Below are 21,924 nucleotides of genomic sequence, written 5' to 3'. Positions count from 1 at the left end.
ATTTTGGCAAATACAGGAAAAATTCTCCAATAAGAACATCTTCAAGTGCTGTCAAGTTTGTATACTTTTAGGATGAATATGATGTTTTCCCCCCTGCCAGCTTGATTTTGCTCAAAATGATTTGTGGGAAAATAAAAGTTCTCTTTAATGCTGATGCTTCCTTGCTGAATTTCATAAGTGGACGGAAGACACTGACACAGAATCTACTGATGCCAAAGAGAAAAATGTGTATCTAGAACTCTGAGTCTATAAAATCTTAACAATTGGCAGTTCTGCTCCTGGGTCTCCCTTGGGGCACCTCAGGGTTCCCTCCAAAGAGTCTGGGAACAGCATCCTGGCAGAATGTTGCATTTAAAAATAAATCCTTCTGAGTACCACACTGAAGTTTATGGGCAGTAATGAAGTGCTGCATCAAAAACCAGCAGTGAAGCCACATCATGATAGATTTTAAGCCACAATGTCCTTTGGGTTTAGTAGTAATATGCCAGCTTTTACAGAAAATGATGAATCTTTTGCTAAGATGCAAAGGATGGCTTTTTGAATGTGTGGCAATAGAATACTTACAGCCAAGTGGTGATTCATTTATGTCTGAATACTTTGTTCATGTACTGACTTTCTTATATTTAAATGCTGAACAAAAGGGTCAGATTTTTTTACTCTGCGGGACCAAAATATCATATGATTAAACATGTGACATACTTCAATAGCTGTCATCCTTTTTCTGAAGTAGAAGTGAAAAATCTGAGAATTTCAGAATTTAAGTAAAGAAGATAATTGGTTTTCAAAAAAAGTCTTGAGGATCAATTGTCTTCTTTGAAGCTGAATTGGCAATATTTTTGCTTTGCTATAGTTTTTCCACTTGTAACCTGATATTATTAAGCATGACCATGCAAGAAAAGAAGCTCAAAGAAGGGAAAACAGGGTTCTGACAAATGTCTTATCATTTTTTGAAATAGTTTTTAATATACCTGACTTATCAAAAGGGAATGTCATGAGCTTAGTTCCTAAATTACAAAGTCTTTAGAGAAGCCAAAATTATCTCCAGACAGGGCTTTACTAAAATTGTCTGAGGTCGAGCATGGATTGGGAGGTCACAGTAGCCTGATGAAACTTTCTGGCAAAAAGACATAGGGAGATGGTCCTGTGCTACATTTGCCCAGTGACTCCTGTCTATGGCATCAAGATGCTTTCATGAAGTCTGAAGCCTTTTCAGGAGTAAAAAGAGGAACTTTTTACTCTCTCTTTACAGCATATGAAACACCTAATGGCCTCATGGAACTAACACTTATTTTACTCTAATTTTATTTATTTTTATTTTTTTAAACTATTATTTATTTTAGAAACTTTCAAAAAGTAGGGGCGTCTGGGTGGCTCAGTCAGTTAAGTGTCTGACTTTGGCTCAGGTCATGATCTCACGGTTCCTGGGTTCGAGTCTTGTGTCAGGCCCTGTGCTGACAGCTCAGAGCCTGGAGCTTGTCTTTGGATTCTGTGATCCCTCTCTCTCTGACCCTTCCCTGCTCATGCTGTCTTTCTCTCAGAAATAAATTTTAAAAAAAAACAAAAAACATTAAAAAAAAAGTACAGACTTCCCTAGGAAAGGCAACTACTATTTTTCCTCAAACTGTTGAATATTTCTTGAGGAATTATGTCTTATAACATTTTACAGCTAAACATAATATAAGAATCTACCCTTGGGGCCCTGAGTGTTTCAGTTGGTTAAGTGCTCAATTCTTGATTTTGGCTCAGGCCATGATCTCACGGTTTGTGGGATTCAGGCTCTGTGCTGGCAGCGCACAGAGGATTCTTTCTCTATTTGTCTTTCCCCATTTACGCTTTCACAAAATAAATAAACATTAAAAAAAAGAACCTACCTTTCATTTTAGATGAGATAAATGATTAACAGAATTTAATCGGGCATACCTGACTGATGGTAGACTCACATTTAGAGTTCTCATTTTCCAGAGACATTGTTTCGAATATTTGTCAATACAATCAAAGATGTACAAGAATCATATGTTGAAGTCTTTGTCTTCTTTAAATATTCAAATAGATTTGCATTTGGTCTGTTTTCTTTTTATATTTTGACTAAAATTTAGGAGTATTCATTTTTCAATGAGATTTTAATTTTAATGTTTTACTAATATGAATAATGAAAGAAAGAAATTAAATCAGAGAGAAAAGCCAGTACAGCCATGAGCCAAAATTTAAGAACAGCAGAAGATTGATTGCAGCACCTCATTTTAAACAATTCTTTTAATATTCCCAATGATATAAAACAAAGAACAACAAACCCCATCAAAACTATGCTTTCAACTGTACTGTTTGGGTCAACATAACTAATTCAAACAGCTTCATAGCAGAAGGCACACATACATTTGTTGGTGGTTTTTATACTGAAGTACTATCAGTACTGTGACAAAAATGCTATCTGAAAAGACACATTTTTCCAAGCAATGGCAGCTGACCTTGCATTGGAGCAGATCAAAGCGGCAGGGTCATGGAGACCTCTCTGCGTCTGTCTTTAGGCCTCTTCTCTGCAACTTACTGAAGGGCCAGGCTGAAGGGGCTGCATATAGCAACTCAGGAGTTCAACATATCCAGCTGCTGCTATACATTCTAGCTCCAGGATATAAAATGTTTTGCCCCCTAGTTTCAGAGAATTTCCATTCTTGCATTCAGTTACTTGGCTATTTGCATTTAAGAACCAAACGGGAGAAAAGGAATAGTGATTTACATAATGGTCCTTTAAAAAGATACTTTTTCTCCAGAAGCTTGCTCAATTTAAAGAAACAGAGTTAATATTTGCTCTGCCAGTGCTCTCTACTCCCACTTTGGTAGAGAAAATAGGTTTCCTAAGCTTAAATATTAACTAAACATTTCAAAGCTATTCAAAAGCTGTTGCCTATGTTAAAAAAAAAAAAAAAAAGTCACAGGCTCCTAGCAAGCACAATTTGGGAATGAACAGGGCAGTAACAGCTGTGCTATAACCCTTTTTCCTTTCTACACATATATTCCATGGCTACCATAATTATAATGCACTATGGAGAATTCAGAACAAATTCTAGTGGATTATGATCATGGTGACCATCATAGATGAGGCCACTCTTGGTCTCCATCAGCCAAGAAGTAACTTTCATCCAGGAGCTGCAGAGATGGCTCCCTCATGGCCACCAGGATTTGTGAAAGCTGCCATTTCATCCCTGTAGGAACCTGGTATGGGGTGACTAATTTGACCATGCCAGGAATAGAGCAAGCAGAGATTGTAAGTAATAGGGAGATAGTGAGGTTCACTTAGGGAAAAAGGTGAGGGGGACTTGAGGAGGGAGGGAAGAATGGTTAAGTTTGGCTTAATATTACAGAGACTAGAATTAGCCCCAATTCCTTATTTGGAATTTCCTAACATCTCACTTCTAAAATGATTTTCCTCCCTTTTATCTTTGACTGTATTGTAGAAATCTGTAGAGAATGAAGTAGAACAGAGCAAAAACTATATAAGGAGGTACAACTTAGTTAAGCAGGCCATCCAATCCCCTCCAAGAAAGGAGCTGGGCAACTGGGAGACAATGTGGTATCACCCTTCTGAGAAACATGGAGTCCTGTGACCTAAGTGTATTTAGTGGGTATTAAACGGAATGGCCACCACTGACATGGATCTCTGGAACTCTGCCATTGTCCTGACATCCTAGAAATTGATGCTCCTTGCTTTAGTCATTCAGGCAGCTTCTGGGGCACTAGGGATAGGCAAAACAGGATCCGATAAGGCCCTCCAGTGAATGCCCAAGGATTTTCTGCATTGGAAGTGATTCATCATAAATGATTGCTCCTGTCCCTGTGTATCATGTTTATTCTTATACCATTATACTGAGTTTGTGCCAGTTTTTCTTCTACAGAATTTCTATTTGGCTTCTCATATGACTCCGTTTCATTTCTCCAAAAAACACCAAAAGTCAAAGACATAATGATTTTTTAATAAGGTGCCACATGGAAAGTAGAGAATTTAATCATAGCACTCATCATTTTCCTTGTCAATGATTTGCTTTATAAGGCAAGAAAGGAATGGAAATATTTTTTTTAGATGAACATTTGTTTTGACTCTTGGTCTATTCTGAACTTCAAACAGCCATTTAAGCTCCCTTCACTTTAAAGGACACATAAAGAAAAGTAATAGACCTAAGACTCAATGTATTTAATTTGACGAAGCATGTTTCCAGTTAAAAAAATGTAGAAAAGAACTCAAAGTTCCAAAATTGTACAATCTCTATTTCCAAACTTTGATTGACTGTGTCTCTATCTTTTTTTTCCCCCTCTAACACCCTCTTTCTCTCTTGCTTTTATCCTTCTCTCTCTCTAGTCTCCTCCCTCTCACCTGTTTGTCTTTTCTGCCTCTCTCATCTCTCTTGTCTCTCTCATGTCTCTGTTTCTGTCTTTTTCTATCTCTGCATGTGTAGATACCTGTCTGTCTCTTGTCTCTTTGTCTCTCTCTCTCTCTCTTTCACCATAATACTTCCTGGGAACCAGAAAACACTCAAACTTTGTCATTTGCCTTCTTTTGCAGCATTCATTTTGTTTTCAATATTTGCTTTTACAAATCAAAAGACGAATAGCAAAATTTTACTAGTATCAGGATAAGTCTGTCCCTGTGACAAGATAAAACAATTAGATGAAGATCATATCTCTGGTTATGTCTCAAATAGTCAGGTCATTTCCAATGACTGAGGATTGTTTTTATATATACTCACATGATAATATCTGCCATACTCATGACAACGAGCAAGAATTTAAATTCACCATAGAATTTAGTGGTATATTTTTATAAAAATATGTCATCAGTGTCCTGTGTTATATAAATACTATAACTTTTCATTACAGAGCATAAGGTCCTTTAAAATATACTAAGTAGACATCTAACCTGTTACACGGCTTATGATCATCCCACATTTTTCTAATGAAGAAAATGGTGTGAAGGATAAATGATTCCATGACAAAGCAAATATACAGATTGAAGCCAATAATGGACCCAGCACAAGAAAAACAATTTTCTTCCCGAATCAGGTATTGGCCTAATTGTGGTAACTCCACTGAGCAACAGTGTCTGCTAAGAAGTTTCACATCGCGGAGTCTCTAGGACCTTGGAAAAATGAAGGCTCATGGGCTTTACTCTACTCATTTTTTCAAGAGTCTACTGAACCCTGTTTACACCTCAAATTCACCAATGAGACAGAATAAACGAAGTCGATGCTCTTTCAATATTTTCCAAACACCTGAACTCCTACTGGGGACTGTGAGATAAAACAGCTACCTACTGCCAAAGACTTTGTAACCTCTTTCTTAACAGTAATATTTATTCATGTTTAAAAACTGACAAAATTGAAAAAAAAAAGAATTTGGGGGGAAATTAAAGCAAAAACATTAAAATAGAAATGAGAATTTTACAAGCATCTACTGTAGACATACAAACCACATCCATCCTCATCACAGACAATACTCCCTCCTGAGGAGCTAAACTTACCTAGTTTCCAGAGAGATTTCTATGCCCAAGGGTCTAAATAAACATTGAAGCCACTGAATTTTGATTTGAACTAGATGAAACATTAAAAGCTTGAAACACGATTATCATAAAGATGGTGATAAGAGTGCAAATCACCCACCCACATCACCTAATTTAGTGACAGGCTACCAGCCACAGTTCTGTCAGTTTGAATGTGCATTCTTGAATCGGTACAAGCACGAGTTTAAACAGATTTCCTGAAGGGAAAAGTGAGAGAGGGCTCTAAATACTTGGATTAAACATGAATTTCATTTTTACCTACTAGCTAGCTATTCTGAGACAAACTTCAAAAGAAAAAGGATAGAGGAGATGTGGGAAATCAGTCACATTTGTATAACATTTAGCAAAATGAACCAATATTACAATGTGAATAAAAACAAACTAGGAAAGCCAAGATGATATTGGGCAGGGGAGTTGTGAAGTTAGCAAATTCTACTTGCTCTAATTCTGATCCTTTTCTCTTTTTCTGAAATTGATTTTAACTGTTTTACATTTTTGTCACATACTTCCTGAAAAAGTTCCCTGAGGTGTAAATGCTGATCAGCCAGCAATGCTTACCTTCGTTTTTAAGATTACAGTCCACGTTCACTCCTGCATTCAAGCACTGTACGAAGTATTACATTGAGAGATAAATAATTCCATCATCTCAACCTGGTGCTTCTGTGAAATGTGGTGCTAGGAAACAGCCGACAGGCAGTGCGTCTGAACAAATCATACGTCCTGTAATTGCCGCTTAGCTCTAATTACTATTGAGGATAGTGTTTGCAACTTGATTCCAGGGAGAGGGCAGACTACCTTCTGACGACACTGAACCAAATATATCCTAAAAGACTGACAATTACTTTCTTTCATGTAATTTTTCTGAGTAGCTCCCAGGTACTCAGCTACTCAGAAACTACCTCTCAGCCACAGTAAAAATGAAATCAAATCATCTGACACTCACCTCTCCTTCCCAACAAAGCATTGCAAGTCTCTCAGAATATTTATTTATTATACCAATTTGGAATTTATGGTGTCACTTAGACTTAAAGGGATTGTTTTTTGTTTTTTCTTTTCTGGGTGGGCAACTAAATCTTTATTTCAAAACTGCTTTTTATTTGAAAATAGGATGTCTTCTCAAAATATGAACTTTATTTATATTCTGTTAGTCCAGAATAATTTATTTGTATACCATTAGGCCTGAATAATTTCATTGCTTTCCTGTGCATTTTTAGGTTTTAAATACAGATTCACAGCGTATAATTAAAAAAAGACTAAAGCAGGTAACAATTTGATGCTGATAACATTAACAGGGATGTTTATGCTTTTCAATGCCAAAAACCTAATTTCAATTATGTGGGAGAATTTTCATGGTGAAATTAGCAGTTGCGTAGGCTTGGAACTAAAATGATACATTATGTACTCATATGTCTAATTTCACTCTTTATCTCGTGGCATCTGATCATGTGATCATGATAAAGCTTCTGTTATATCCATGTTGTGCAGTATGGTCATGACTGACTGGTTGTTTTGCTTATGCTAGGTTGATTGTCACTGATATTGAGGAGTTAGCTTAGTGGGCATTTGACTGAATGAAAGAAACTTGAAATGAATGATGTTTTAAATGTCAGGAAGGATTTTGCACCTTTGGTTGTGCAACTTAGCACATTTGCCAACCACAGCCAAAACTTTAGTGACGTACAGAGCAAATTGCACCCACCCAAATCCAGAGATTTGATATATCTGCTTATGTCAGATTTGCATGGCAACTATCAGGGACAGGTAAACCTAAGGGAATAATTAGATGCAGCAATCAAAATGATAATTTAAAAACCAACTCTTAGAATTAGTGCATATCTCCAGGCCCCATGATCTCAGTTGTTATGAATAGTAACAAAATAGCATTTTAAATGGAACATCCTATACTAGCTCTATACTTATTTCTCCCCAAATAGCAACTGTGCACTTCTTGCTCACATATTTACTTGTTCATGATTAAAATAAACTTATAGTCACTGCTGTGGTTTTCACTTTTATTTTTCATTTTATTTTTATTTTTTATTTTATTATTATTATTATTATTTTTAAATGTTTTATTTATTTCTAGGAGAGAGAGAGAGAGAGAGAGAGACAGCGTGAGCAGGGGAGGGTCAGAGAGACAGGGAGTCACAGACTGAAACAGGCTCCAGGCTCTGAGCTGGCAGTCAGCACAGAGCCCAATGCGGGCGCGAACCCACGAACCGCGAGTACATGACCTAAGCGAAAGTCGGACGCCTAACTGACGAAGCCACCCAGGCGCCCCATTTTTCATTTTATTTTTAAAAATCTACACCTACATTTAAAAATCTAGACCCCTCCTCAGAAAACTCTGTGTTCGATAGGTATTATGTTGTTACTTCCTTGGAAGTATTTTTCTTTCACGGAGCTAGCTAATTACTTCACTCTTTTTTGCCTGCCTTTAAATCATCCCTCATTCCTGGAGTATTTTCCAAAACATTTCTAGGTCTGACATACTAGTCCATCCTCAAACTCCCAAACCTTTTACTTGTACCTCCCATAGGCTGTTCATTTACTTCAGTAGTATATAAAGTGTGGTTCCCAGACCAGAAGTACCAGTATCGCCTGAAAACTTGTGAGCAAAGCAAATTCCCACGCTCTATCCCAGATCTGCAGAATTATAAATCTGGGAATGGGACTCAGAAAATTGTGTTGTTGCTTTTTTTAAGCTTATGTATTTATTTTTGAGAGAAAGGGAAGAGGGAGGGACAGAGAAAGAAGGAGAGTGAGAATCCCAAGCAGGGTCCTCACTCGCAGCATGGAGCCCAACACAGGACTCCATCTCACAAACTGCAAGATCACGACCTGAGCCAAAATCAAGAGTAGGATGCTTCACCGACTGAGCCACCCAGACGCCCCTCAGAAATCTGTGTTTTAACCAGCCCTCCAGATGATTTGAAACACCCTGATTATTGTAAACCACTGGTCCATGGTGCATGCATATATGTACTAAGAGCAGTAGGAGGATGTGATAGAGAACTTAATTAAGCTTCTATGGGGCAAACTATGGGAGAGCTAAAGGCCTAGCAGAGAGGTGGCATTTAAGTGCTGATTTAAAGGGGTGACAAGAATCTGAATGAATCTCAAGGAGGCACCAGGCATCTCTCACCTGGCTAAACCATCACGTGTGCCCTTGAGTTAGTGCAGCCCCATCAATTTCAAAATTTTACTCCATAAGTTACCATCTTTCTTCAGTCAAGTCATTTCATTTTTAAAGAAAACGAAGAAAACTTCCCTTATTTCTGTTATCCTCTTAGTCTACCAGACATTCTCTCATTTCTCTTAACTTTAGTTCCTTTTAGTGTAGACTACTTCCTCCTTCACTTTTTTCTTTACTATCGTTTTCACTGAATAAATCTGGCTTCTGATTTCCCCATCTTAATAAACTATGGTTTTGAAGTCCTTTATCAGTCCTCCTTGACCTCTGTACCATTGGTAGAATATGATCTCATGTCTAAACACCTCTTTTCCAAGGTCAACTTTTGTATTTCTGAACACCTGCTGGACTCCTCTCACCTGTATTATCCACTTGGCATCTCAAGTTCAACTTGTATAAAATTAAACTAGTCACATCAGCTCCCCTCCATCACCAGAAGGGACATTCTTCCTCCGGTGGTCTTTATTTCACTGCCTATTACCATGAGTTTTCTGGTTATACAGACTCTAAAACTTGAATCTGTATTTGACGTTCCCCTCTTCCTTGCTCCTGAGTCAAATTAGTTATCTTTGTGACATCTTTCACCTCCTTCCCCTTTTCATACCCATTACCATTACCTTCATTTAGGTCCTCATTAGTTGCTTACTAGCAGAATTCTTTAATCACTGTATCCCCCACCATGGTTAAGTGAATTCTTGAGAAGGACAGCTAAAATCAATCATTTGCCTATTCAAATGTCTTCCATTGTTCCCCTTAGTGAGTTACAGGCTCTGAAATCCAATACTGTACACCTGTTCAAATCTCTACTCTGCTACTTACCAGCTGGGCAACATTAAATGAATTAATTGACTTGTTAAGCTTGTTTCCTCAGCTCACAAGTAGGAATAAAAACACAATAATATCTCATAGGAGACCTGAAGGAACTAGCGCATGTAAATTCTTACTAAAGCGCACAGTGCATTGAAGGATTTAGCAAATGATAAGCATTATTATCACCATCACCAAACTCATCACCATAGAATACAATTCCAACAGCTCAGTTCAGCATCGCTCATTATTCTTAACTGAAAACTTTCTAAGGTATGCTAAACTGAACTATTTCTCAAGGGCAAGGACAAAATGTTTTTCTTTCCGTCTCCGGCTTCTTGGTGCCTTACACCAAGTAGTTGTTCTAGAAAGGTCTAGGGCATGAAGCATTGGTTGGTTCTTGTACATATATACTTTCTTAGTTCTATCACTTTGCTTAGGCTTTCCAGGATTCCCTTGCCTTTCTGTTCCCTCTCATTCTATCCTCAAGTGGCATTTTATTTTATCTTACTTTATATATTTAAAAAATTTTTAATGTTTATTCATTTTTGAGAGACAGAGACACAGAGTGCAAGCGGGGGTGGGGCAGAGAGAGAGGGAAACACAGAATTGGAAGCAGGCTGTCAGCACAGAGCCCGACGCAAGGCTCAAACTCACAAGCCATGAGCTCATGACCTAAGCCAAAGTTGGAGGCTTAACTAACTGAGTTGAGCCATCCAAGCGCCCCTCAAGTGGCATTTTAAATGCCATCTTTTCTAGGAAGCCTTTCTACTTCCATCAGAATAAAGTATCTTGTTCTCCTTTGAAACTGTGATACATTTCACTAATATGTCCTTCACAGTATTTAAGACATTCTGTTGCGTACCTTTTCCCCCAAGAAGCTATAAACTATTCTGTGTTAGGAACAAACATGATGTGCTGCTTTTCTCTTGCCTAGTGACAAGAGAAAGCACTCAACAAATGTGCTGAATGAATGAATGAGGTAAAAGGAATGGCAAGTACATTCTTACACGAACTGTGCTGCTGCATACTACCTGATTAAAGATTTTCTTTCCCATTGATAATTATAATGGTCTTCAAAGAGGAAACATGATGAGAATTACAGAAACAAGTTTTAGAGTGCTCCTTATAAATGGGGTGTTTTCTTAACCTTGGGTTTAAAGTTATTCTAGAACTCAGAAGCATTTTCCACATAAATGAAGTCATAAATGTCCACTGGATTCCTGGTTTAGTGCTCCAAAGCTAATTAACCCACAGGACAGATGTAAGTAGCTAGAACATTACGTTAGCAACAGCATCTCAATGCCAACCTTACTACAAGGGGTCATGAAAAGGAGTTAATACTCTATGAGTGCTTACAAAGTGCTCAAACTCCCTTACAAGACATAAAACTGTGAATTTTGTTTTCTTCTTCATATTTTAAGGCATACTCCAAAAGCCATAACCAGAAGCCAATTTTCTTGTGTATTCAGATGATTACTTGTCATTGCCAGGATGAATGTGCTCTGGTTAAAGAATCAATTTATAACTGTTGATTATAAATGATAAATTTAGACAATGAAAGTCTTCTATAAAGTCAATATGTTTAAATTTTCAGAAATCAGAAATTATTTTTTACTTTTAATTCTAAATTTCAGCTCCTTTTGTCTTCATTTTGGATTAATCTTACATTAATTGTGGTCCCTGATACTCTAGCTCCAGTTCCTTTGCCCGCATCCCCTGACAAATACATAATGGCCTGTTAACAAACTTTTAATTACATTCATTAGGGGAGTCTGTTATTTTAAAGTAACTGTTCAGTGAGTAAATAATCCCTTTTTAATGGCAAAATGATTGCCTTTCCAATGATCTGAATTGCAATTTTGGATTTTCACAAATTTATTTAAAGTAGGCAAGCCTATAAACAAGAAATATCAACAAAGAAGACATATTTTCATTTTTACTTTTGCTCCTCCCCAGGAATGAGCTAGACACGATAAACTGAGAACTGAGGTCTTTGGTCCTTGAGAAGGTGACTCATTGGAGGACAAAAATAATATATCTGAAGTACTTAGAGAATAATACAAAGACACATATAATTTAGTGTGAATTACAGACCCAGGGAAAGAAGTGGTACAGGAGAGAATACAATCTCACAAGGGCAGAGGTATTTCTTTCGTTCACTGATGTATCCTAAACACTAGGAACTGTGCCTTATACATTATATGAGCTCAACAAACAACTGGCCCACCAAAAGGAGAGAGGAGTGAGTTAGAATGGCTAGAGAAGTTTCACTGTCAAGGGAGGACTTAGGACCTTAAAATACATGATTCCTTGGTTTCTCCTTTGGCTCACCACCTATTTACAGACTATTACCAAGTCCTGGTTGTACTCCCAGCACATGTTGCAAATCTTTCTGCTTCTCTCCACGTCACTGCCACTTCCTAGTCCAAGCCATCAGCATCTATCTGGATCATAGCTAATGGCTCTGAATGGATCTTTCCGGGAGTATTTACGTTCCCCTATACTTGGTCTCCTCACAGCAGCCAAACAAACTTTAAAAATACCAATCTTATCATGTTATTCCAGTGCATAATGGCTTCCCAGCACACCTTGAATAAAATCTATTTCCTTACCATGGCCTATATTTGCCACATGGTTAAGCCTCTTACTTCCAAAACTCCACCCTGTATCACCTCCACTTGCCCACCCCACCTCCTTCCAAGACCCAAGCTTCTTTTCTCTTTCTTGAACATGTCAAATTCAATCTTATCTCAAGGCTTTTGCCTTTGTTGTTCCCTCAGCGTGGAATCCTCATCCCCAAATTCAGTTGTGTCTCAGCTGACATTGTCAGGAAGGTGTTTCCTCTATTACATGGTTCTGTTTTATTTACTCCATCCATTTATTTGTCTCTAAAATGATCTTGTTTTATCTGTTTACTTGTTCATTGTCTCCCCTTACTAGAATATAATCTCCATGACAGAAGCAGCTATATTCTAGGTGTTTTATTCCCAGCTTCTAGAACAGCGCTAGGCCTCAGAAAGGCACTCAATACAGATTTTGAATGAATGAATGACCATAATTTCCAGGCTTTACAAGTATGAAGACACTTTTTATGCATCAGATGCTTTGAGGGACTCCTCAGATATTGTTATTCTTTTCTTTCCGATGAGTATTCACTGATTATATACAGTGCTGATATGAAGTCAGGAACATTTAAAATAAAGGTATATCGTTATCACAGGGCTGACATACATTTGGCAAGAGCATAACATATAAGACATGGTATTTATTCAATCTACCAAATATCTGGTGCACATTTCCATTGATAGGTACATCAGGACCCTTTGCCTACAGATGTTATGGGATCACTGACTGATATGCAGACAAAATATGAGAACAGAAGGAATGGAAGCCATCCTAGGTAGTGCTTTCTGAATACAGAGATACAATGAAACTCAGGTAAAGCCTTATTCTGAACTAAGGACAAATTAACTTCTTTTTTGAGCCCTCTAATACCTACATAGAGTTTATTAGTCATCTTCACAGGTTTGTATAACAGTGGCTAAAACATAACATTTATTATATGCCAACACTCTCCTAAGCACTTTATACATGTATTAATTCACCCGATCTTCAAATTAACACAGTAAGGGAGGAACTTACTATTACTGGCATTTTGTAGCTGAGAAAACAGGGCACACAAAGACTAAGTATCTTGCTCAAGATCACAAAGTAGGTAAATTGCAGAGCTGGCATTCAAACCTGTATTGGCCCTAGGGTCCATACTTTGACCTTGTTGTCTTGCTGATATAAAAAGAAGGCACTGTCTTTACACTAGGTAGAGAATGCTTTGCATCATACACAGCCTATAAGAAAAATTACAGATCAAATGTCAGCTACTTCTAAATATCCACATTTTACTCCTAAACATTTCCAAGCAGTTGTTTTTGTCATTATTGCCACATAAAGGTTTGAAATGCTTAGCAGCAAGTGACTTCATGAAGCAGTTCTATATCATGTGAGAAATCATGAGGATAATCTAAATCAAATACCAAATCTCACTGTGCCTTTAATATCACTGTGAAAACAGCATGCTTTTCTAGGACACACTGTGAAGTCTGAGGTGATAAGATAGCATATCCTAAAATGACTTGAAACCAGAAATGGATTTGTGATTGTTATTTCCAACATTCCAAGAATGTTCTTGTTTTGACAGGTTAGAACATGGGGATACAGATCTTAGTTTAAGATATAAGGTCTTAAAGTGTACAAACCTCAGTGATTCCTGCACAGTATTTGGTCAGGCTGTTTATGAAGAAAGTTCAATATTAGCTTATAGAACCAAGACAGAAATACAAGAAGACTCAGCCTGTTTTGTCATCCATATAAGGCCCTTTGTTTGTTCCCCTCCATCTATTCCCTCCTTTTTAAAGAGATTAATTAGCTACCTTGCAAAATATGAATGAATCAAGGAGGAGTTGAGTCTACCGGGCTTAGCACATGCTATGCAACATGACCCTTATGTAATAAATCTTTTGGAAAGCAGGTCTTCTTTTTTCCAGTGAGACCTGTCTTCACTTTTCTCATGTGAGACTTGGCAAATGGGACATTCTGAGTCTGACAGGCCACTTCTGTGCTCCTCAGCTGACAACTATTTTACACAGATGTCAGCTGAAACCCTTACTGGGACACGTAGAGGATCAGAGCTTTGGAATCACATCCAGCAAACAGAATCCTTCATCCCTCAGCTCTCTGCCTGCCACATCCCATCCCAGCAGCAGCTTAGCGCCCCTTCAAGTCAGCCCAGCTCCCGAGAGACAGCACACACCATGGGCAAGGGGGAGCACTGACGGCCAACGTGAAGTTGGCTTAGGGCGTTCCATTGTAAGAAGTTCTCTGAGGAAGAGAAATCTATGAGTTCTGTGATTATTCTTTTATAAAGATTTGGGAGCTTGAGCAGAGATGTGAAGGAACTTGGGACTTTCTCTCATGTTGTAGTAGCTTTACCGTCATACTCCAGTTGAAAATTGGCTTCTATTATTTATTAACTAGAGATGTAACTTTGGGGAGTTACTATCTGAACCTCATTTTTCTCAACAGAAATATCTGGCTTTATTGGTCTGCAAGTAGAAGAACATCATAGCTCATATAAAAAGCCTAGCACAGTGTCTGGCACAGAGTATGCCTTCAATAAATGTTAATTCTTTCTCTAAAACTGAAAAGGACCAGGTGTTTGAGGTCTGCATTTAGAAATGCCTCCAATAGCCTCATCCCATTTTCATTGGCTTTGCTTTAGTTTTTGCTTTATGTTTTTGTTTTAGATTCTTAAGTTAGGATCCATGGACTCCCCCTCTCCAAGAATTCTATGCAAATATCTGTAAGCATGCTTTTTTGGGAAAAGTGGAATCAGATTTAATCCATTTTCAAAGGACCCTATGTATGGGGCACCTGGGTGGCTCAGTTGGTTGAGTGTCCGACTTCAGCTCAGGTCATGACTCCAGAGTCTGTGGGTTCGAGCCCCGCATCAGGCTCTGTGCTGACCGATCAGAGCATGGAGCCTGCTTCAGATTCTGTCTCCCTCTCTCTCTGACCCTCCCCCACTCGCTCTCTGTCTCTCAAAATAAAAACATAAAAAATTAAAAAAAAAAATCTCTGTGTATGTTTCTTAATAGTTGCAGGCAAAGAATATCTTTCGGTAAATCAAATTTGATTTTTAATTTACTAGAAGAACCAGTGAGCAAAGAAACTTTACAATGAATCTTTCTGTAAAGCTAATACTTGCCTCATAAACTGCATATTTAATCCAAAGTTGTTCAGTTTTTAAGAAAGATTTAGATTTTCAATATAAGGTTTGCTTAAAATAGGATGCCTAGTGATATTATATGCATAGCAGGAACTTGCATTAACAATTTATAATGTAGCCTGGGGTCAAGTTCAGGTATAATGTAAACTGAAAAAGAAAGAACTCCAAAAGTCCCTGCTCTTAACCGGGCAGAATCTTAGTTATCCTCTGCTCCAAAAACCTCATTTTATGGATGAGGAAATTGAGGTTCTCAGAGGTTACATGACTTGCCCAAGGTCATTGCAATAGTTACATACAATAAGGAATAACAGCTGTAAAAATGACAGTGATTATGATGATGATGACAGCACTATGATTTGTTGAGCATTTACTTGAGCTAAGCCTTTTAAAGACTTTAACCTCATGTGTTACTGCTATAACCCTAGAGGAAGATTTTATTACCTCCACCCATCAGATGAAGCACTCTGCCCAGGGCTCCACAGCCAGTAGATGGACAACTCAGAACTTGAACCAACTCACAACTCAGAATCTGTGTTAGCTTGAAAGACTGTGCTTTTTGGCTGCTTCCCAGAACAGAACAGAACAGAGAGTCGCATGGTCTTGAAGTAGAAACAATTAAGAGGTTAGTTAGGAAAGAGGTCTCTACAATCTTCAAGGTACTTTCATATATTTGAATGGGTTTTTATAAAATACATTATTAGACAGTTCTTTATAATGCTCACGGATACACACTTGGAGTATACCAGGAATATAAGCTCCAGAATAAATCTGGGTCAGTTGCTTGCAATATCATCATTAGACACAACCCTCTCTGACCAGGCCTCTCCTCAGACTGTAGGTCAAGGGGACTGGCCTGCATGGAGTCTATCCTCTTCTATCCCACTTCTAAGTCACATTCTGCGTGTCTGGGATTCCACATGTTCATCCTCAGATGAGTTTCTTTTCTCGACCTCTCTCCCTTGAGCCAGACAACACCTGTGTGGGACCAGCATTGCTGTTTTTCATAGGTGGAGCTTAGCCGCCGGGATTGGGGGTCATACTCCTGCAGTATAGGACTGGGCCAGGGTGGAAAAAAAAAGAGGGTGGGACACAAGCCACTTTGTTCCCCCCTATTCTGGCACAGAACTCTGATGTGTCTGGGAATTGTAAAACAATACCTCGCCTTCTCAGGTTTTTATGCATATATATTTGCCAAAATAGAAGGATGAAATATACTTTGTTTAGCAGCTTAGTGGCTTGAGTTCTAAACTTTATAATGGTTTATAACAGATATACATGGACACCCATTTTTATCCTTGTCTCAGGCCTTGCATATGGTGGGACAGGGCAGGCCTGCATGATTTTCTACTTGCCAGTGCTGTTCTTTCTCAGCCTTCCTGGTCTTTGGGTCCCTTTGATATAGCTCCATATCTGCTTTGGTACCTTTTCCTCATTCTATTTTTACTGATGACTAGGTATGAAGTCCGTCTATCCAAACATCATCTGATATTTAATGACAGCTGATTATAAGCCACACACTATATTAGGTGCTATGCATGTAACAACGGAAAAGAAACCCTCAGTCAGTTCCTGTCCTCATGGAGCTAACTGCCTGTGACAAGTCCACTTGAAAATAGAGGCATTTAAAATAGAGCATTACAAGTGTGACGATAGGAGTCATACTGGCTATGCTAGGGGAGCATAACTCTTTCATGCATGTCCAGTAAGGTTTTTTTTTTTTTTTTTTTTAAAGCAAGGGACTAAACTGAAAACCTGGAGTAGGATTCAGCTAGGCAAAAGGTAGAAATGAAGAAGAGGAGGAACTGGTTCCATGTATGTTTTAAGTAGGGGGAAGTACATATAGGACCAGACCTATAGCCAGAGCAGGCACGGTGCCCTGAACTGAAAAAAATTTCAGTATTGACTAATGTGTGTCTCTGAGTTGAGAAATGTTCCTGGAGAGGTAAACTTGAACAAGACCAATGCAGGTCTTATAAGTCATGTTAATGTGTTCAGACTTGACCTAATGGCAAAGGGGAGTCAAGGGCAGATTTTAAACAAGGGCTGGACATGATGAGACTTTTATGTTGGAACATCAGCGGTTGAAACGTGGGTTATGTGTATGTGCAAGAGGAGCTGGTAGGGAAGGGGTGGGAGGGAGGAGCAGAGCTGACGGTGATGAGTCCAAGTAGGAGGCATTATTGCAACCTGGGTGGGAGACAATCTTAGTATAAATTGAGGGTTAGGCTGTAGTGAGAAGAATGATCAAAGAGGTAGAATCAATAGAACACAATAAATGTTTGGACATGGGGCTAACATCCAACAGACTGAGTAAAGCAAAGTTCCCAGCCTGGGTAGATGGAGGGATCAATCACAGAGAAGGAAAGCAGACAGAGGTGAAAGTCTGAAGGGAAACTGACGATGACCTCAGCACCACTCCAACTCATCATAGCTTTTTTTTTTTTTTTAATGTTTTATTTATTTCTGAGGGAGAGAGAGAGGGAGAGAGAGAGAGAGAGAGAGAGAGGCAGCATGAGCAGGGGAGGGTAGAGAGAGAGGGAGACACAGAATCAGAAGCAATCTCCAGGCTCTGAGCTAGTTGTCAACACAGAGCCTGATGCGGGGCTCGAACCCACGAACCGCGTGATCATGACCTTTGCCGAAGTCAAATGCTTAGCTGACTGAGCCACCCAGGCGCCCCTCATCATAGCTTTTGATTTTCATCTCTCCATGCCACACGCTAGGACTGAGAGTCCAGGGCCTAAGTGCTAGACTTTGGTGGCCTTCTCTTCTCACTGTGCCCTGCTTGTTTTCTACTGTTGGGAGGCAGGATGGATAAGTAGTAGCTATAAAAAGGGGAATTCTTAGATGAGGCTCTCATTTTAATTCATGTGTAAAAGATTATTTCTTTAAAACACGTTGCAGTCATAAAAGTTACCAGGACTATTCAATAAATGACAATGGGTCAGAATTTTTGGGTATATTTTTTTGGGGGTGTCTTAAATATTACAGCAAGAATTCGGATTTAGTCAATATGGCAAAATTCGGCTCTCAAGTACTTGATGTCAACCTAATTAATGTTGACCCTTTAAAGATGAAGAAAGTTATGTAGAGAATAGCTAGTACATATCCCTCCCTAATATGTTCTCAGACTTTCCACATGCATTTTATAGTGTATCTATTACAGAAATTAATCCTTATCCATATATCTGAGTTAAAGTCTTTTCTGAATCTCTAAGAATTTTACATGGGCTATGATTACCAGGAGGAATATTTTATTTTATTTTATTTCATTTTATTTTTTAATAGTTTATTGTCAAGTTGGTTTCCATATAACACCCAGTGCTCATCCCCACAAGTGCCCTCCTCCATGCCCATCACCCCCCTTCCCCTTTCCCCTCTCTGCCACCCCCATCAGTCCTCAGTTTGTTCTCAGCATTCAAGAGTCTCTCATGGTTTGCCTCCCTCCCTATCCCCAACTATTTTTCCCCTTCTTCTCCCCCATGGTCCTCCGTTAAGTTCAGGAGGAACATTTTAAATAATAGTACTTAGTTTTGGACAAAAGGAATAATATAATTTTTATTTTGCCAGACTGCACATCAAATGATATGCTATCAATCCTTTATAGCTATAGGATTAGGAGCTACCAGGAAAAAGTAAAAACAAAAACAAACAAAAAACCCTAAAGGATGGGTTCAGTTTATGAAAAGAAACTTTTCAAAAGTAAATGTTTAATTTTGCTCACTATTGATGAATATTGTTTGCATTATTTACTGACTATATTATATACAGTACAGTTGGGTCTTTAAAAACATAATCTAAACTTTAGGTGAAAAGCCAAGTTTCAGAAAGTTATTTTTGAACTTCTTAACAATTGTGTTATGTGAATTTTTAAAGTTAGAAAAATAGAAACCAATGCTATGTAAAGAAAAAAAGAAAAGCGAATGAGAAAGCTTTCAAGGGCTCTATCAATATTTTAAGCAAGCTTAAAGGAAAAAGTCAAGTTGTTGCATCAGCATTACCAACGTTACTCACATCTAATGCCTGTGTAGCTTTGGATACAATTCTTTATTTCTTTATATCTTAGTTTTCTTCATAAATAAAAGAAACAGAATCAAAACGAACTCACGAAAATGCCATAGGAAATAAGGCTTATAATGAGTTTTGACATTTCCTTGATAAAAAGTATAGTATTATTAGATCCATCTTTATCTTTCCACAGAGCAGTAACCCTGTGAACCAAAAGGAATGATTTTTTTAAAATCACTTCTTTACGATAATGATTCTTAAAACTGATAACAAAATCTTTCCCTAGGAAGAATGGGCAAGTAAAAATGAACACAATGAGAATGCCTCGGTAGAAGTACTACTCATGCCTAGATTAAGGGGCTTGAATCCTACAGGTGAACTGCATTTTACAGGGTGGGAAACATATCTAAACCACCATCTATTCAGGAACAACAGAACTGCAATGATCCTGTGGATAAAATACAGGTCAGAATTGATATGAATCAGACAGCCAGCATTGTCCTACTCAGAATGCTGTACAATAAAATAAACTTCTGTTTTTTTCCATTCTCAAAATTGTTAGGGGTCTCTTAATGCAAACAACAAAGTAGAAAGTCCATGGAAGCAGAATCTAAACTATTCCTGTTTGGCTCTGAGCAAGGTATTTATCTGTTACATCCTGAACAAGGAGCAGAGTGGACTAAAAAATATCCCTGAGTAAACAATGGTAAAATCTGCCAGGTAACCACAAAAATAATGACAACTGAAACACTCACATTATAGTCAAATTAATTGTAGCTCCTTACAGGAAAAGAACATTAAAAGCCACAAAAGCCTATAAACAAACTAGATGGAAGTGACGCTAAAAGAGCCCAATCTAATGTCATACTTGCACACAAAGGAAATTAAACTCCTCACATGGCATAAATCATTAACATAAGTACAGGAACAATGGCAGACCACCTAACATCTTCCTTCGTAGTTCAGAAGAGTGGGGGGGGGGGTGGGCTGTGAAGGTGCCAGGTTGAGGAGGCAAGGCTAATGAAATAGAAGTGGGTTTGCTTTTTGCTTCCCTTGCTCTCTGCCTCTTTCCTTCTGGAACTTCTCTTTATCCCTGCCTCCTGAGATATGTCTCTCCAGGTCCTGCTCTGGCTTCTCTGATCAAGTTTCTCTGTCCCTGTAAGGCCTGCTCTTCCTCTTCTGTGTATGTGGATGTTTGGGTTTCATCACTGGTTTTCTCTTGGTGGTCCTCCCTCCACACCTTCTCTCTGGATGGCCCCTGCCTCTCAGGGCATGGTCTCTGCTACGCGGAGCCCCGCCTCTGCCCTGAGCTCCAGCTCTGTATATCCTGGTTGCCAGCTGGATGTCCATACCATGTCTAGAACCAAATTTATTTGGGCTGAAAGATTTTACGCTGAAATGTGAGAGAATGAAGTTTCTCATCCTAAAGGAATATCCTGAGATAATAAAAGATATATTTAGAAGAGGAAGAGAGCCAGTGCCAAAGACTGAGAAAGGAAGAACATTAACCATATTTCTTACAAGTCTTCAGTGTACAAGAATTACGTATTTTAACAATATTTTTAACCATCTGAGTACACATTAAACTTAACATTATTTGAACTCCAGGTTCAAAGGAAGGGTGGCCCTTTGTTCTGTTGGATTTGTTTTCACCCCTCACCAAATGTTACAACCAGATTGAGAAACAGAAGTAGGAACGCTGTTTATTTGGAATTTTCCTTGGCCTCGAAGCATTGCTCTTTTCCCTTGTAAAGTGGAGACGCTTTCAAAGGCCACTCTGAGTGAAGCTCCATGTGGGAGCTGATTCCACCCCCTGTTCACTGCAGAATGCTCAACTCAGAGGAAGAATACGGGGGTGGAGGAAGGAAAGCAAAAGGAAGGAAAGAATGAACAATTAACATACTTCTCCCTCTACTAAAATTTGTTTATAAAGAATATGTGGTAATTAATTATGCCAAAATGTTTTGGCATTATCAAAAAAGTATTCTGAAGGAGAGGGGCCCATGTTTTTAGAATATGTTCTCACTTAATACTAATACAATACCCACAAAATATTTGAAAAATTTAAAGATGTAGAAGATCTTAGTTGACAACTTGTTAGAATTTCTTCCTGGGTTCATTTTTAAAGAAAATATCGAAAGGAATTTAAATTCTAATATGTTTTCAGAAACATGTGAACTTGATTCTTCCCCGAGACCACTCTTCTAGTATTCTTAAAATTAAATGATGGCAACTCCATAACACATGTCTCCTCCCTTTCCTTTTTTTCTCACAGCCATACAACCACATAAACAGCAGGTCCTACATGTTTAACCTTCCAATATGTCTCAAATTCATCCCTGTGACTGACCACTGCCCTACTTCAGATCCTCATCTTCTCCCGTCATTACTGGTCTCCTTCACTCCACTTTTATTCTCCTTGGCTCCTTCTCTCAGGCTGCTGCTGGAACAATTTACCAAAAATCTAAATTGATCCACACAAATCTTCTGCTTAAATCCTTATTTTCATTCTATTTCGTTTCATCTACTCAGGAAATCTCTGCTGAGGACCAGGACCTGTGTGTCAGAGAAATGTACAATGTT

At 38.4% G+C, this 21,924-nt stretch overlaps 1 protein-coding gene across 4 annotated transcripts in view; it reads right to left on the bottom strand.

The window, feature by feature from the left end:
• ZNF385B (zinc finger protein 385B) overlaps positions 1-21,924 on the bottom strand; it is a 319,758-nt gene that overhangs the window by 95,231 nt on the left and 202,603 nt on the right. The window contains exon 1 of one of the 4 annotated variants that reach the window (XM_039219070.1): positions 6,107-6,282. The exons of the other annotated variants lie outside the window; for them this stretch is intronic. The gene's annotated coding sequence lies outside the window, so the exon portion shown is untranslated. Of the gene's footprint in view, positions 1-6,106; positions 6,283-21,924 lie in introns of those variants that run through there. 4 annotated transcript variants of the gene reach the window in all.

Source organism: Hyaena hyaena, unplaced genomic scaffold (genome assembly GCF_003009895.1).
Source record: "Hyaena hyaena isolate Hyena2069 unplaced genomic scaffold, ASM300989v1 scaffold_785, whole genome shotgun sequence".
NCBI lineage: Eukaryota > Metazoa > Chordata > Mammalia > Carnivora > Hyaenidae > Hyaena > Hyaena hyaena.
Note: the sequence above shows the minus strand (reverse complement) of the source record. Positions and strands in the feature narration are given on the sequence as shown.